Genomic DNA, 19,767 nt, shown 5'->3' on the forward strand with positions numbered 1-19,767 from the left:
CAGCACACTGTTTAGTGTTTGGAGATATGTGGTGTTGGTAGAAGAATGGAGTCATTATATTACAGGCTTCACCACGCTTGGCTCGGATACACAAAAAAAGACAGCATGTGATTTTCTGAAGGCATCCCTCATGTGACCCTGAAAAAGGGAATACTGTGTTCGACAATGACTGACATGTACATCCCCATCACCCCCTCTCCCCCATCCCTCCCTCTCTTCCTCCATCTCTCTTTCTCTCTCTCTCTCTCTCTCTCTCTCTCTCTCTCTCTCTCTCATCCTTCATCTAACTCACTCTCTTTGCTTTCAGTCTTCCATCCAAACCCTTACACTGAACAGAAATAAAGCAACATTTCAAAAGCACAAGGCAGGAAACTTGCTTGCACAGATGTACAAAACATGACAAAAGGCAGGGGTGGAGAGGATGTGTCGCCATGATCACGTCAGCACTGCTGGCCGGAGCATTTCCTTACAGGTGAACTTTTAAATGGAGACTGACAGATATATTCTTCCTGCTATTTTATTAAACATCTAAACCTGCAGCGGCCCCATGACGCTCTGCAGCTCTCCTCTGACTAATCAGGGCTGTTTTGAGGAACACAATTAGTCACGTTTTCAGCATGAGATCAAAGTAACGGGGAAGGAGTTATCCCAAAAAAATAAGACGTAATTTGATTATTTCAGTTGTCTGATTATTTGATAACTAAAGCTACAACAACAAAAGATGGAAAAGATTTGACCTTGTGTACTGAATACTAAAACATTCATCATTTTTGGAGCTAAATGCAAACCTATTATGTGTTTGTGTGTATATTATTATTATTATTATTATTATTATTATTATTATTATTATTATTATTATTATTATTATTATTACTATTTCTTTTGGAAAAAACTGGATTGATTTTTTTTTTTTCAGATCTTTTTTAATGTAATTTCTCATATTTATTTTATGTTTTGTGTTTATGTATACACTATGTATAATAGAGCTTTTGTAACCACAGCCAATTCATTGTGTGCTGATTCTGACTCTGGTTCTGATGAAATAATAAATATCATTACATTTTTATCCTTTCCCGATTGTCAATCTTTGCTAAAAACATCACATTGTTTTGTCCGTCATTGACCGACCGACCTCGTGAAGTAATCCTTCACTCCATAAGACAATTTTTAGGGGAAGTACATAATAACTGCCCCACTGCTATTTATCCAGGATGTTCCACACTTTCTCACAGCAACCTCACAGCAAAGGATCCTTGTCTGTTTGCCCAGAATGAGGGTGAGAACGAAGACACTAGGAGATGAAAAGGTTCCAGCCCAGGTTTTGTTTCTTTTTATTTTTTTTTCCTATGGGTGGAAATGTGGCAGAAACAGATGGTGCCCTCCATCAAAGAATGCCAAAAATAAAACAACTTAAGCTCTATACATGATGAATTATTGATAGCTGTTTGATAGTTGTTTTGAAGAATAAAAAAGAAAAACCTGAAGGGAAAAACGGTTCAAAGAACAATCGGCCTTGGGAGAGAAGCTGATCGTAAAATAGACGCCGTTGATGACAAGGTTGAGAAATGTTTAGGTTTATAATACAGAACCAAAAAATTAACAGTAAACATTAACTCTAACATTAATTCTCTCTCTCTCTCTCTCTCTCTCTCTCTCTCTCTCTCTCTCTCTCTCTCTCTCTCTCTCTCTCTCTGTCTGTCTTTCTCTCTATTACTCTCTCTTTCTCGATCTCTTCACTTCTCTATCTGTTTATGGCAAAGATTTCACTGTTTACAGCACAAAGATTTCTTTTTACAGCATTCTGAGGTATTTGACAGAAAGCAAGTGAGACCATTAACATATTTCTGTTTGCTGGCTTCAGGATTAAAAGAAAAGAAAAACGCTCTTACACTTCACTTATTTTTGTAATATTAACACCCAGCATGTGTTTTAACCCCAACCCCTACCCCAAGCCCCCCCACCACCACCACCACATCCCCGTGAAGAAAGAAAAATAAAAAAAAAAGGACTTTTATTATTCCAGTGTTGCTTGGAGTCACAATACATAAAACGAGATATTTTTATATCATTTTTTTTACGTCAGTAAGCAGATTAAAATCAATTGAGGTACGGAGGACGGCAGTGTGAGCCGAGGAGAAAGACCTGACTACTGTAACCGATGAAACACCATCATCGAGAGGGAAGTACTTTTTCTTTGTGACTAACTCACCTGGAGCTAATATTGAATCAAGGTCATTGAATGGATGTTAAAGCACAAACAGAAGTGCTCCAAGCATTCCAGGACATACCTAACCTGGGGCCGAAACATCAAAATTCAGCTTGGATATTTGACATTCCCATAAGCAATAAATGCCCTGAATTTGTAGTCCTTTATAGAGACAAAAATAAATAAACATCCAGTTTGCAGATGCTCACGTATTAATACACAGTACACATATGTAGTAGAGACCAAATGTCTGAGCCCACTTTTTTTTCTTACAAAAACAAATAAACAGAACATTTAAGAATTTTTAAAAGAAAAATGTTTATATATATATATATATATATATATATATATATATATATATATATATATATATAGAGAGAGAGAGAGAGAGAGAGAGAGAGAGAGAGAGAGAGAGAGAGAGCGAGAGAGAGTAGTAAGCATATAGCATGTAGTCAGCATGTAGTCAGACGACACGTAACTAAATACTAAAAACTTTTTTATTTTTTAGTTATTTTAGTTTATGTGAATATTTCATGGATTCAGTGGTTTTAAATAATGCAAAAAATTTGGGAAGAAAATTGTTGTATTCAATTCTAAAAGAATGCAAAATAGAAGCATTTTCACTCAGACTCTTTTTTTTTCTTTCTTCCTACTCTATACATTTAAGTTATTTTGACTGGCTGTCTTATCTGACATCCTTTTATCATGTGGTGGAATGCTGGAACGTTAACGTGCCCCATTATCGAACAAAATACAGAAAATTCTTTGTAATTTTTTAATTCGTGTTTAAAAATCTACACACTGATCCAGATTCCTAATGCAAAATAGTGCATTACTAACAAATATGTATAAAGGGTACACAAGATATTTCCTTGTTATGTTATATATATATGATTTTCTGATTTTCTGTCTTTCTTTCTCACTCCCTCTCCCCACTCTGTGTATGTGTGTGTGTGTGTGTGTGTGTGTGTGTGTGTGTGTGTGTGTGTGTGTGTGTGTGTGCGTGTGTGTGCCTGCCCAAGCATCACTGGTTGTGTCCTGTGATGATAATAACGGCAGTCGGAAAGATTATCACAGTCAGCCACTTGTGAACTTCAAGGTTAAAAGAGCATAGCACTTGTGGCTTTGTGTTTTCAAAAGAAAGGCTAATGATGAATTAATTAGCTGTGCACTGTGCCTGCTCTTACTGCCCCCATCTGAGGACCTTCTACATGCACAGAGCAGAATAATAGTTTTCCTCAGAAAGAAATATTTGCTGCTTATATCTTTTATTTAGGTCATTTTATGAATACCATTTTAAACATTCTTTTTTCTTTTTTTGTACCAGTGGACCAGTGTATATCTGTTCAAACCACAGTTTGACTTTACATACTGTATTAGTTTTATGCATTGATTTATCTCAGGTTTTTATATTACCTGGATAACCTGAGATTTTTATTTGTTTGTTTCAGTTTTTATGTAAGAAATGCTCTATGATCTGCAGTTACTACAATTCATCTAGCTTAATCTTAGCTGTCTTGGCAAAATGATGACTGCCGTTGATGCTACGTTCGTACATACAGTGACATGAGTGATGGCAACGTGATGTGAGCGTGTCCAGTGACATGACGAGTGACCAGTGACATGACCCGTGGAGAAAATTTACATTATTAAAGAACATTATGCAAATATGGAGCGACTTAGCAAAGCGACTAACAACAGGATTGAAACATACACTGCTTCTCTTTCATCTTATATGATATGATGCATGTACAGTGTATACTGTAAAAACTCCCTGAGATGATATAAGGAAGAAATCTTGAGAGGAACCAGGCTCAGAAGGGAACCTCATCCTCATTTGGGGGACACTGGACAGGAAATGATGTAAATGTAAATAATGTTCTTTCTACAACAGGTTGTAGTCCAGTGGAAGCTGACCGACACGATAGCAGTTCAAAGATGGCGTGATAGTATCCAAGTGGTTCTATCTACAGCATAGAAATATTAGGTATGCTTTGTAATCATGTGATGGTTAAAGACAATGTGCAAAAGGTTCCTTAATGCAGGAAAGGAATCTAAACCAAGATTTGGGTTCAGCCGTAAGAAACTCCAGTGAAACTCCAGTTTCAGTTTCACTTGGCTGAGTTACTATCAGTCTGCGACACGTTTACCACTGCTGCTGAGTCGCAAGCCTATATTTCGCTCTGATCAGACGCTACGGTGGTTGGCAATGAGCACTCTCCACCAAAGTGGGCCACCAGCTTAGAGAATGCAATGGACCCACTGAGGGTACATAAGTGTCTATCTCTGTGTGAGAGACAGATTTAGGCTAATAAGTTGTCACAAGCTGTGCACTTCATCGAGCTGTTGCATTTCCACTAATGGCTATTGCGTTTGGGCCTTGCTTACTGCCAGCATCTATACTCTGCATTCCAATGTCATAAAGGCGCTCTTCTTCCATGGGACCGAACAGTAGAGTCGTCTGCCCGCACGCTTATGTTCTTACCACTGCAAGCTTTCTGATGCCATACCTCCTGCTTGTTTATCTCCTCCAGAGAAAGTAAAGGCAGCCAGGAGTATTTACATTCTCTGGATAAAGGAAAAGCTCTGTAAGTGACTGTCAGAAATGTCTAGATCCCAAACCATATGGGCATTGATCATGTCCATCATCCAGCTCCATGGGGGCTTGGCAAAATGAACAGCTCTCCAATACTGTCCTGAAATACAGAAAATGTTGGGAAGGTACAGCATGAGATATAAGATTATTTACTCTGCAGCTACCTTCTGCAACTCAATAGACTATGACACATTCCTAGTCATTCATGGTGAAAAGTAAAAGGATTCGAGCATGATATTATATAGGATTCGAGCATGATTCTATATATTTATTTCTCAAAAGAATGGGAAAGAGTTCTTATCGGTGGTTCATCTATGAGAGAAAAAATAAAATTATATATATATATATATATATATATATATATATATATATATATATATATATATATATTTTTTTTTTTTTTTTTTTTTTTAAGTGATTATAGCCCCTTGAGAACCAAACTATAATGATTATTTTATTAGCGCCCCATAATAACGGAAACAAGGAAGTCTTTGATTAATGCAGTAAGTCGGGTTTTCCGTCATTTGAGTGGAAATGAGATGTTTTTATTTCAATAATGTTTTGATTGTAACATTAGAGATTGTGCAGACATTGTAACTAGAGCATTAATAAGTTCAGGATGTGCCTATTAGGATGACAGCTTTGAAGGTGCAAAGGAATAACAGTTATCAGTTGGCACAGGCTGATCTCGTCCCATCTGCTGAGACTTTGCATATATTTTCAGCTTCCTGAGCAATGATTAGGGCTGTCAGAACCTCTTTAACCTTCTAACTGCTGGTCCCAACTGGCCCTAATTAGAGACTAATGATTTCTAAAGACACAGGCTGTGATTGGACTGCCTCTGCAGTTTGTATACAAATTAATCAGCAATGGCATCAGGCATCCAAGTCACTGGCTGCTGTATAGACAAAAAAAATCAATCAATAAATAAAGGATAATTATAAGAGGACAAATGACATAATAATATTCTTTATGCCAAAGTGTACAGAGATGTATGACATACCTTTCACACACACAAACACACACACATACACCATACCGCTCAATCCACTTTTTGGCACATGATTATACATTTCACGAGAGAATGCCAGTAAATGGTTAATCATGCATCAAAATGACCCTTTTAAGTCCGATATGATTAGCGATGTAACTCATATTGTCAAAAAAATATATTAAAAAAAAATTCGATTCCGTGTTTTTGTAGCTCAAATGTTGGCTGCACATTTAACCCCAACATATGACTCTTTGAGGCCATCTGGAGAGTTGGCTCACGTTGGAGAAATCCATTGAGGCTCTCTCTCACAAGTCGTGCAGTCTTCCCAGATGATGGAAACCCCAGAGATTTTTTGTGTCACACTGATGGTGGAAACAGACAGCTCATATGGAGAGAAACAAAAAGAACCCCAACATCCACTATTTCCTTTTCACCGCTTCTCTTTTTCTACCCATCCTGAAGATCCTGAGGCACCTAAAGATGTACCAGCTCCAGTTGGACTCTGTTTTATAAACTATTCGAACATTCTAAGATGAGATGCAAACTACACGTGTAGACGTCTTTGAGGACAACAAACTCCTCATCAATGCACATTTGCCGGACTGTATATTTATAATCACAACCTCCAGTGTCACTCAGATAAGGATGAGGTTCACTTTTGAGTCTGGTTCCTCTCAAGGTTTCTTCCTCTTCCATATAAGAGAGATTTTCCTCACTACAGTCATCTAAGTCACCTCAGACTTGTTCATTGGGGATAAATACAATCTAATATTAATCTTAAATATTTGTATGATATTCTTCGTATAAAATTACATTTTTATATTTTATGTTATGTTCTGAAAAGCTTCTCTGAGACAATGTCCATTGTTAAAAGCGTTATACCGAATAAACTGGAATTGAATTGAACTACAGTAAATGAACCTCCTACAGCTATTGAAATGATGCACACTGATGTTCACAGCCGTCATTTAGCTCAATTTTATAGCAATGCAAAAATACTTTCTGGATAAAAAAAAAAAAAACGATGGCTACAATGAATACCTGAGTTAGATACTAATTAAATTTTATAAATTATTTCATTCGTTATGCAAAATGTATTTTGGAATTAAATCATTATAAACATCACAATAATATTTAATTATTTTTTTTGTTTAACTCTGTGTACGTTTCAAGTCAATCATACCTCTAAGGTGTTTTCCTGCAACATAAATGATTTTAGCCTGATTTAAATTTCAACAGCAAAAAGTGTACAGATTTGTAAGAAGATCCTCATCTAATATTTGTAGAGCTATTTTAGGATGTGTTTGTGCAATTAGTCTAAAAAATAAAAAAAGTTGTTTTTGGTTCCTGATATATTAGAGGTGCACTGTTGAAATTTGTATATCTGGTCTCTCTCTCTCTCTCTCTCTCTCTCTCTCTCTCTCTCTCTCACACACACACACACACACGCACACACACACACACACACACACACACACACACACACACACATACACACACACACACTCACACATACACACACTCACACATACACACGTACACACATACACGCACACACACATGCACACACACGCATACACTCGCACACACACTAAAAAAAATTAAAAGACCTGGGCACTTTTGTTACATTTGCTCATGTATGCACGGGTGAGAGCACCCAAATGACATGCACCTGAGTCCTGCTCCTATTCACTACTTCAGCAAAACCCTTTAGATAAATAGATAGATAGATAGATAGATAGATAGATAGATAGATAGATAGATAGATAGATAGATAGATAGATAGATAGATAGATAGATAGATAGATAGATAGATAGATAGATAGATAGAAAGAGATTAACAACAATGATAATAAATGTATAATAGTTAATACTTTATAGTGGATAAGCTGTAAATGTGCAACAGCTACAAAAAGTCTTAACACCCACTATTAAAATGGAATGTTTTCCTGATGTAGAGACCAAGATGTGTCACGAGATTACAACATTGTGAAAAACATTGTAAAACATTTTAAGGGAAAATCGGAACGTTGTACAGTATATTATAAGCTATAGGTGTGAAAGTATGTGCACCCCAAACTACTATTTGTTGAAGCACCTTTTGATTTTGTTACACATCCAGGCTTTTTGTGTGAGAGTAAGAGTCTATCAGAGGCTAAATTATTCAAAATCATTAATAAAAAAAATCATTCCTGGAACTTCCTGTTGGACAAATGCTTTGCATCACTGTTGTCTTACAAGCAGACACTTGAAGGTTGAGCAATAAAATGAACTAGTATTTGTAGCTACCGATGATTCCTATCCGCTTGTTAAAAGCCCATGTTCTGGCTGAAGAAAAGCAGCTCTAAAGCACGATGCTACCACCACCATGCTGCAGTACATACAGCCCAGACTATGTGAAGAATATTATTGTTGTCACATACAGAGAGTCAACACTGTGGGATGTGGTAGCCTAGTTGTTAAGGTGTTGGTGCACCAAATCCCAGATAATAATAATATGTTTAATTTATATAGCGCCTTTCCCAAGCTCAAAGACGCTTTACAAGGTACAGTATAGATAAATGAAATATAGTGTAACATACATATACATATTCATTGAACATTTGCCCTGGACGAAGGATCGTATATACATACATATTCGTCCAACATTTGCCCATAACGAAGGATCACGTGCAGCTGCTGATAATAACAGAAGACAGGACTATACACAAAAACATACAGTACAAGAGATAGGGCTCTACATAGTACACGATACATACACCACAAGCTGCCACTGCTGGGCCCCTGATCAAGGCCCTTAACATTCAATTGCTCATTTGTATAAAATTGAGATAAAATTGTAAGTCGCTCCGGATCCTTTAAGGTTGCTGTAGGTTTCTTGGCAGCTTCCTGTTAAAGCTTTTGTCTCCTATTATTTATGTTGATCCTTGACACATATAAAGTTTGGGAAATCTTTTATACCCCACTCCTGATTGATGATGCTCTACAAGAGCGCTCTTTTTGGTATATGGCTTTAGCATGAAATGAAACCAAAAAGATGTGAAGAAAATCCTAGAGAAATAGATCATCTTTAGTTAGTTATGGAGGTGAATCAGACAGAATGTCATGAAATATAATGAAAGCTGAATGATCATTCCATTTGAACATGAGCTTGAATGTGATTGGTTCATTCTGAACACAACTACAAATATGTTGTAATTTGACACTGAAGAGAGGGAAGTTACTGATATGATTTATCTTGGTTTATTTATAAAAAATAAAAAAAAGAAAGAAAGAAAGAAAAAGAAACCTGCGATTTACATGAGAGTGTGTAGACTTTTTAAACATATATTTGGATCATTTATGATTAAAAAAAAAAAAGAAATCAATAACTTTTCATCAACTACCCTTCAGTGCCCTTGACAGGATTCAGTCTGTTATTGCTCCTTCTATATTTGCTGTAAGGGACATATTAAATGTTTGTGCTTACAATGGAAGAAAATGACCTTCATAATCTAAGGCCGTTTATTTTTCACCATTTTTTGACCATGTTTTCAGACATGATTCATTAAAGCACAGAGGTGGGAACAATGGCTGCAAAGTAACGTGCAGAAGAAGCAAAGCCTTAATAGGATTTAATGCCATAATGCCAATAAATAGCAAAATAACAAATGCCCCATTCTGTGTCTTTGTGCGAGTATTTTTTAAAAGCACATCAGAAAGACCAACCTTTTAAGGTCTAGAATGGATTTTATTCCAAATATGCATAATAACCGCATTCTTTCTAATGAATTATAGATTTCTTATTGTCCTTCATTTAATGTTTTTATGTGTCTGAGTTCAAAACCTCTCCATATTGTCCATCCTACTGCGCCACTGTGCTGCTGGGAACCATCGTGTTGTCGGCAGGAAACGTTTGCATCGGATTGAAACTGCATTCTGCAACACATTGTGCTCTCTTTATTGTAAATGTTAATCCTGCTCCTGCTTTTTTTAGTCTTTGGCTTGACGGTGTGACTAAGATTAAATGTTTTATTTTATATGGTTTATTTATTCATTCAGTGAGAATTGAAAGAAAATAAAGGAAACATTTTACATAATGCGCTAATACAGTAATATAAGTATAGATTGGACATAAAGTTGAATATTTTGAATATTGTGTAAGAGTTTATTTTCTAGCTTAGACTACAGATGGTGTTTAAAGGTATAAGTGGGGGAATATTTTGCTGTCCGTGCACTGGGTGTTGAGGAGTCTGATTCGTATTCATCTTCGTTTTCAGCTTCCACATCTTCAGTAAAAGTGCCATTCTACGTTATTAAACTATTTTTGTTTTGTGTTGTGAGGGATTTTCAGCATATACTGATTTCGGTAGCTCATTGGTTAAGGTGTTGAGTTTGAATCCCAGGTCCATCAAGCTGCCTCTCCTGGGCCCCTGAGCAAGGCCCTTAAGCATAAATTGCTCAGTTGTATAAATGTAAGTCACCCTGAATGATGGTGTCTACCAAATGCTGTAAAATGTGTTTTGGTTTTGTTTTGATCATTATTTTCACCTAAATCAAATTTAGTGTTTTAGATGTTTTAAGACTTATAAAAAAAAAATTCTTGTTATTTAAATAAAATAAACTCTAGCTAGAAGTGAAAAGTGAAAAGTGCTGAATAAAGTGCTAAATAACTCGCAGAAAAGAGTTCGTTTAACTTTGTGCTAGAATTTATTTGATGGTCACTCAAATGTAGTCACAGAAGCACAGAGAGTTTATTCCAAAGGCTGACTGGAATTTGCTGTGTGTTTTTATATTGTTTTCTATTTCTTGCCTAGCAGTTAAATCTATAGGTTATCTCTGCGTCTGTTATCCAGTCTGAACGTAAATGCACTTGGCATGGCAGGCCATTTCAGATTACCTCTCAAGTAGCAGTTTTTTCTCCTGACATATGCGCTGGAGTAACATGAGCCATGGTTATTAAAGCTATAACCCCCTCATGCATGTCCAAGGCAGAGGATTCAGAGAAGAAAAGAGTTTTGCCATTCTGTCCAACAGGCTTTTGTCCAGGGAGCTTCTCCTCAGACGCTGTGCTGTTACTGAGGCAATTCAGTGATATCTGTAATATTATTTACTGAAAGGAAGCCATTTCTATGGCAGAGAAGAAATCTATAGAGAGGATATCAAGGCAAGAAACTACTGTCAGGTTTTTGTTGAACATCCAGTGGATGAGGATGAGGGATATGATGGTCTCTAAAAAAACATATCAGGGTGTAGTACTGTATCTCTTCCTTGTGTCCAGTGCTTCCAAACTGCTAACATCAGTGATAAAAGTGATTAGTGAGGTTCTACAAAGAACTGTATTGAACTGAGTCAATAATTCATCATATCACCATATTTATTTATTTGTTTGTTTGTTTGTTTGTTTGTTTATACCATTTATTTTTCTCTACAGCTAGTTCATTCTATTTTATTTTACTATGTTTTATTTTTGTATTTATATACTAGTTTATATTTTTTTATTTTATTTACAATTTTATTTTGGGCTCTCTTTTTATTTTTATAATATGGACAGCCCTAAAAAGCATGTCATAACATGTCGTGATTGTGACCGTGTGATTGCATCTGACTAATAAAACTGAATTTTGAATTTGATTTCATAGTCAGAATTTTTTTTTTAATGAGAAAATGTAATAAAGAGAGATACATACTGCATGAGGCAATATGGTGCTATATTACCAAAAATAGGGGGACACCTAACCATTATTTCCATATATGGCCACTACAAATCCGTGGGCATTAATAAGGAGTTGGCATATCAATAGATATATATATTTTTTTTTTTTTTTTTTTTTTGCACTTTATACAAATACATCCTAAACAATTGGTGATTTCTTTTTTTAACCACCTTTTGAGAAATACCCACTTGATCAGGGGTCCGCATACTTTTGAGATTCAGTTTAAGCTTGAGAGATAACGGTGCTCCACATCCCTTGAAAGGACAAAGGAAGCCCCCTAAAAAGTGTCATACTGCAAAAGATACCCGTAAAACATGGCTCTAATAGTGATGAAACGCACTACATTGTTAGCAGGAGCTGTTTATTTGCTTATAAACAAGTCTATTATTTGCTGATTGCTTCAACTTCATCAGCCTGAGTTTGATTACATTACTGGACACAAATTTTGATTCAAATAAGGAAAGGATTAATTAATGTGTAATTAAAATAAATTCAGTCCTAAGGACCTGTTTTCAATCACATGTTGATGAGGAGTACGTTTTAAGACGAGCTCCAGTCCTGTGTTATGTAAATAAGGCTAGAAGATTACGGCTTTTAATTAAGTTAATTATGTGTACACTTAATATAAAACTTAAAGGTCGTCATAGCAGTTCTTGGATAAACACGCAGTATGTTTCATTTGTCATTGTTCTAAAAGTATACAAGGCTAATTACTAGTCTACAGCACGTGTGAACTTTAGAATATAACTTTAAACTTTAGCCTTTTGAATTAAATTTTAATATTTGTATAAATATTTGTAATTAATTGGTAAAATTTTTGACAGGGATAACTTTTGATACTGACTGAAACAAATTTGTGTAGTTGTGTTAACATGACTTTTGTGTTCCCTGCTTTTCACACACCTCCCAAAAACTGTCGCTCAGTGGATTGGCAAGGATTCAAAATTGCCCCTAGACGCAATTGAGTGTCCGTGTCGTGACCTGTAATAGACTACTATACAGTGATTAATTTGTAAAACATGAGGTGGAACACCAAGGCAGAGGTGATCTTGCAATCGGAAGCAAAATACAGACACAACAACGCTTCAAAAACATCACTGCTAATTATTATAATGTTCATTTAAAGCTCCTAATGGCATCATAGTCTGGGGGCTGGTAGTGTTTGTACGGTGACTGCGGTACCACAAAAGATCAGGAACTTCACAATATCACAATAAAAAGTTTTCCTAAATACCCTTTAAACAATGTAACACAAGTGACAGACGTTTCTGAGTGATGGATAACATCTAAACATCTAAACAAATCCATAGGAGAAATAAGGTCACAATGTTAATTGTGACCTATTGGGACATAAATATAATAAATAAATGTGGACGAATACACGAATACACAGTTACACTGGTTAGTAAGTGGATTTATCCAAAGAAGGACACCCGGTTAATATTGTCTATGATAGGAAGGTGTCAGTAGCTGCGAACCCATCCCGTGCTGAACCCTGTCCACCACTGAAAGCACCTACAGAACTGGACCATGGAGCACTGGAATAAGGTCGTGTGGTGTGATGAATCATGTTTAATTTTACTTCATGTGGATTGGCCGGGTGCTCTTGCCTTTCTTACCCAATGGAGACCTGGTACTAGGATGCAGTATAGGAAGGAGTCAGGGAAGGGGGCAATGTGATATTCTGGGCAATTTTCTACTGAAAAACCTTTTGTCTTGGCATGTACCAAGTACACCCTGTACACCATGCTATTCAGGAATAGTTAAGGAACATGAAATGAGTTCAATGTGTAGACCCTATTATATATCTTTAGGACCATTGAAAGGGTATTGTGAGTCAAAGCGGCCCATTTAAAAAAGAAATCACCTAAAAAGTGATGAAGTGATGTAGACCTCACTTGGCCTTTATTCTTTTGCATATCATTGAAAGGTGTTTAGCATTTACTTTTACATTTACATTTACAGCATTTGGAAGATGCCCTTATCCAGGGCGACAGAAGTACGTACACTCTTAGTGAACACAAAACTGTGTCCAAAGTGTCAATATTTTGTGTGAGCAGCATTGTTGTTAACCACTGCCTTAATCCTTCTGGGCATGGAATTCACCAGAGGTACGTTGGATGTTGCTGGGATCCTCTTCCACTCCCCCATAATGACATCACAGAGCTGCTTGATGTTAGACACATGGTGCTTCATCACCTTCTGCTTGAGGATGCCCCACAGGTTGACCAATAGGGTTCAGGTCTGGAAACAAACTTGGCCACTTCATCAACTTCTCCTTCAGGTTCCTCTGCAAGGCTGATTTCATCTTGGTGGTGTGTTTGGTGTCATTATCATGTTGGAAAACTGCAGTTCAGCCCAGTTTCTGAGGGGAGTTCATCATGTTCTGCTTCAGAATGTTACAGTACATATTGGAGTCCATGTTTCCCTCAGTAAAGCGTAGCTCCCCAGTACCAGCATCACTCATGCTGCCCCAGACCATGATGCTACCACCACCATGCTTGACTGTAGGCAAGACACAATTTTCTTGGTACTCCTCACCAGGGCGTCGCCACACGTGCTGGACGCCATCTGAGCCAAACAAGTTTAATCTTAGTCTTATCAGACCACAGGACATTGTTCTAGTAATTCATGCTTTTGGACAAGTTGTTTTCCGCAAACTGTTTCCAGGCTTTCTTGTGAGCCAGCTTCAGAAAAGGCTTCTGGGATGACGCATATGCAAACTCAAATCCTCAGAGTGTTCTTTGCCATGTTCAACATGCAGTGCTGACATTATGAGAGAATTGTACTCAAAGCACCAAATCTGACCTGCTTTAATAAAAGATGCACAAATTTGTATGGCCCTGTTAGGCAGACAAAGACATGAACATGATGAATAGGACATGTGGCTTTACATGGTTAAACAATGTAGAGCTGTTATCATTAGGGTGTGCTAACAAAATCTAAGACATTCATTCATTCATTTTCTACCGCTTATCCGAACTACCTCAGATCACGGGGAGCCTGTGCCTATCTCAGACGTCATCGGGCATCAAGGCAGGATATACCCTGGATGGAGTGCCAACCCATCGCAGGGCACACACACACACACACACACTCTCATTCACTCTCACACACACACACACACACACACACACACACACACACACACACACACACACACTACGGACAATTTTCCAGAGATGCCAATCAACCTACCATGCATGTCTTTGGACAGGGGGAAGAAACCGGAGTACCCGGAGGAAACACCCGAGGCACGGGGAGAACATGCAAACTCCACACACACAAGGCAGAGGCGGGAATCGAACCCCCAACCCTGGAGGTGTGAGGTGAACGTGCTAACCACTAAGCCACCGTGTCCCCCTATTTAAGACATTATTTAATAAAATGTTTTCAAGGAAAAACACAAGAGCATCAGAACTGGACCATTGAGCAGTTGAATAAAGTTGAATGCATCCACATTATTTTTATTAATAATAAATATAAATAAATATTATTAATAATAATTATTATAACTCCAAACATAATTCGTAACACTAGTCATTATTGCCAAATCTTCTCATTCTTCCACCAAAAAGGGACAATCTCTCAAACTTTAGTCTGACGTCTTCCTTTCAGACCCTAGCGACGTTTTTTGCTGTTGTCAGACTTTTGTTCATCCCAGAGAGCTAATTTGTGCATCCTTCCTGAACAAGGCAGTGTCTGTGAGATTTGTATTGTTGCATAAAGGTGCTTGAAGAGCTGCTCATAGTACCTTCAGTTGTTTTTAAAGGTACATAATTGTTTTTCTCAGGCGTTGGCTGAGTTTCTTGGCAAAAAGGAAAAAAAAAGTACTTATGTCAGCCCTAAAGTGCTGCCATAAGTGCACTCGCAGTTATGATTATGAAATGATGACATTTGGCCAAGGTGAATCTTTTACAAGTAACATTTATCTTAACAAACTTTTTCCAATCTGTCTCTACTCAAATATTTTTAATTTACCTCTGATGTGAATGATGTAAAAGCCTTCTAACTTACTTAAAAGTTGAACTTGAAACCAAGTCTAGTCCTTCTTGTTAACAATTTATATGTGGATGGACACAAAGGATTGACAAACTGCTGGACGGATAAATGGATAGTGAATTTTATTCACTTTTGGAAATAAAACACAACCTATTTTATCTAACTGTGTAACTACTGGAAAATCAATATAATTATAAGGGGGAGAGAGAGAGAGAGAGAGAGAGAGAGAGAGAGAGAGAGAGAGAGAGAGAGAGAGAGAGAGAGAGAGAGAGAGAGAGAGAGAGAGAGAGAGAGAGAGTGTGTGTGTGTGTATGTGTGTATTCCATTTAAACAAATGAGCATGTAAACAAATCAGAAAGCTCTGGAAGAGGTCAAGCCCTTTCGACCAATCACTATTCACAGTCACCACCAAGGTAAATCAAGCGTGGGACATTTCAAAGCCTAATTACCAGGTACATCTCAGCAAAAAGAAACGTTTATGGGTAATCATCAGCAGGTGGGGTACTTAATATGGTGAATGGGTGGCCAAAAATGATTTTCATGATTTTCTCCATTTTTGCCAAGCGATAAAAAATGAAAAAAAAAAAAAAAGTATAATATTGGCTATAAAATGTGATAAATGCATGGCCCAGGACCCTCGCTGTCAATGCTGACGAGGAGCTGCATAATAGCTCTGAATTGTAATGATGTTGAGGATGCTTAAAGATATTTGTCTTGAAGGCCAAGATGTTATGAGATATCTAAGCAGATGGATATATGACAGCTGAATTTGATCTGCTACGTGAGATGGGTTTTCTCTCCAGACCTGCCTGGTCAATCCCTATGCCAAACTTCTGGCTAGAATCTCATTGGTTAAAGATTTGAATTCAGAAAAAATGTCGATGCTTATTCAATTCGATTCAGTTCAAATTTATTTGTATAGCGATTTAACAATGGTGTTTGTATTTATCCCCATTGAACAAGCCTAAGATGACTGTGGTGAGGAAAAACTCCATCAGATGGAAGAGGAAGAAACCTTGAGAAAAAGTGAACCTCATCTTCATTTAGGTGACACTGAAGAGTGTGAATATAAACGGTTATAAACACCAGTGTTACTATGAATGATGTGCTTTCTACAGTCAGATACAGTCGGACAATTGTTTATTGATTTGGATGTTGTTGTCCTCATATTTATAAGCTCCTGTTTTCATTTTTCCACTTAACTATATACAGTAAAAAAATGCTCATTGTTATTTTTATTATTATTCTTATTCTTATTCTTCTTATTTTTATTTATTTGTTTGTTTGTTTGTTTGTTTATTATAATCGCAGTCTTATACGTAGGTGTTACTCAGATGAGACTGGGTTCCCTTTTGAGTCTGGTTCTTTCACCCATATTTAATCCTAAGTCATTAACAAAGCTAATAAATACGTCATTTAAAAATGAACTCCCTAATTCTATATAAAGAAGAAGTCTAGTAGCGTGCGTGTGTGGATACTGTACCAAATACATGAAAACATACTGTAAACAGCATTGATTCACACCATTTCGGTAGCAACATTTCATCAGTGGATTGGAACTTATTTCATAGACTGACACACAAATGTGTTTTTCCTTTTTGTTGTCGTTCATGAAACATATGAACCATATTGTGTGGTTACTGGCAGCCCAACATTTGGTGACTTATTTGCAAACCTCCTTGTTGGTTCACAGTGAATACTTATTTTAGACTGAATGAGACTATAGGCTAATAACCCTTAGTACAAATGGCCTTTTCCTGGAGGATCCACAAAAATAAGCATGTTCCTGTTCAAATGAAAATAAGGAAATGGAGCCAATATGATTATCTTCCTTTATTTTCAAAAGTATATAGACACACATGATAATATCATCAGAAATAGGTCCAAAACTGTTGTACGGTAAAGTCAGAGTTCTTCATGGAGATAAACACATTTGTGTAAACATTGCATATTAATGTAGCTAGTTAATGGCATGCATACACCCAAATCTATCTATCTATCTATCTATCTATCTATCTATCTATCTATCTATCTATCTATCTATCTATCTATCTATCTATCTATCTATCTATCTATCACACAGGTAAAGCACAGTCTTTTCCAGTTTCTTGTTGCCTCTGATTCCTTTTCTGCAGTCTTCTCCTACTGAAGTCCGTCCCCTTCGATACGTTTTCGGTTTTTCTCACCATTCTGTACAAACCCGAGAAGCTCCTATGAGATCAGCAGTTTCTGAAAAACATAGCCCCCTAACCTGTCCAAAAACCATCCCATCTGGCACTAACAGTCATGCCACGCTCAAAGTCACTGAAATTACTTTTGTCCCCTCATTTTTGGCACAGTACGTTGGTGTGTGTGTGTGTGTGTGTGTGTGTGTGTGTGTGTGTGTGTGTGTGTGTGTGTGTGTGTGTGTGTGTGTGTGTGTGTGTGTGTGTGTGTGTGTGTATGTGAGAGAGAGATTCATATAGAATTTTTTAAGAAAAAAAAATGCCTATTTTAGCCAAGAAAACAGAATTAAACACTCGTTCCTTGTTTTCCCATTTTCATTTTGAAAGAAGAAATTAATGAACACAACATCCACACACACACACACACACACACACACACACACACACACACACACACACACACACACACACACACACACACACTCCAGTCCAAATAGCCAGCGCTCTCCCCAAGCTGGCTCAGTTCTATCAAGAAGTCATTGGAGGAAGAAAAGGCTGATAGGATTGTTCACTTAACATGCTGCTTTAGTTGAGTGCACTGGTGTCTGAAGCTCTCTGTTCAAGCTGGAGGCCAAAGGAGCAGTAGGTCTAGTGTAGGGCCCTGCAGGCACTGAGGCATGAGGCCAGGCTCAGTTCTCTTTCCTTTGCCAACTTGCCTCAAACCCTGACTTAACAGCCAGACTCAACAGGGGATTGTGAGACAATGTGTGCAATTTTGCCACAGTGGCTCACTCATTCAAAAAGATTATCACAGCTTATCACAGCTGACAATGGTGTGTTGTTATGTATTTTTAGACCCCTGCTTTAAATAAATGTAAAAAAAAAAAAGACACAGACACACTTACATAGCTTTTAAGCTTAATTTGATTTTACTCACATGTTTATTGTAAATACATGGTATTTGTTCATGTAGAATGAATCCACTTACACTTATCCTTATCCTTATCAATGCTAAAGGCTCATATGCTTATTGATAATATACCGCATACACTACGACTCACAGAACATGCATGTGCTTTAATTTATCCTGGACCAAGAGTTCTTGCCCTTTTACCTGGTCTCTTTTGCCCCAACCTGACTGAATTTGTTGAAGCACTGGCTCACGTTACAATATCATTTTCACACATTCAGTCTATGGTCTTACAGCATGTCATATTGTCACGTTAAGTGGATGGTTTTTTGTTTTTTTTTTCCTTTTGCGTAACGGGTCCCTTAAACATTGCCCACTTTCAGTGCCACATCCTTTTTCCTGAAGACCCCCAAGACCCTTCTGAAGCATAAGAGCTTTTAGCCAGCCTGCGCTAATGTGTGGAATAATAGCTACTCCCTGAATCTTGATGGCCCCTCAAAAAGCTGTCTGAATTTGTACACGGGAGCATCTACAGCAGAATATTATCCTTCTTTTTCTATCTATTCTTGTGCACTTCCATATCTAATCTTATCTTATTATATCTCTCCCCTCCTATTATCTTTCCCTCATGTAACCTTTCTGTCATATCATTAGTGAGGTGGAGGATAATATCTCCTCACAGATATGATGGAATACTACGAAGTGAGAATAATATTACAATTATGTTGTGCTTTGCAATTACAGACAATAACACAAGAGGTCTCTCAGCAAAGAGCTTTTAAGTGAATTGTTACATCAAGGGTTGACTTACCTTCCTATTATACGGGGCTAGAAAACACGCTAACATAATGTAAAAGTTATACTTTTAAAATAGGATAAATCATTTGTCCTGGTAGAATTTTGGTCTTTATATATAATATATATATTTGAATTTAGCCACGAGTCATTTAACACACTAAAACTCCACTACTCTGGATAACTGCTTGTGTAATTGCTTCCTTTTACCAAAACCTAATTATAAAACAAAACAGGCAACGATCGAGATTTCAGTTTAATTCCTGATGCGTATTTTAATATTTTGCTACTGCATTTTGTCATCCCTTGTCCTGTGTAAGCGTTCAGTCTGAAATCTGTTACACGGTCAGTGTGTACAGTAATACTCTATACAGTGGTTTCAGACTTAATATAGCAAAGATGC

This window comes from Tachysurus fulvidraco, chromosome 12, assembly GCF_022655615.1.
Source record: "Tachysurus fulvidraco isolate hzauxx_2018 chromosome 12, HZAU_PFXX_2.0, whole genome shotgun sequence".
Lineage (NCBI taxonomy): Eukaryota > Metazoa > Chordata > Actinopteri > Siluriformes > Bagridae > Tachysurus > Tachysurus fulvidraco.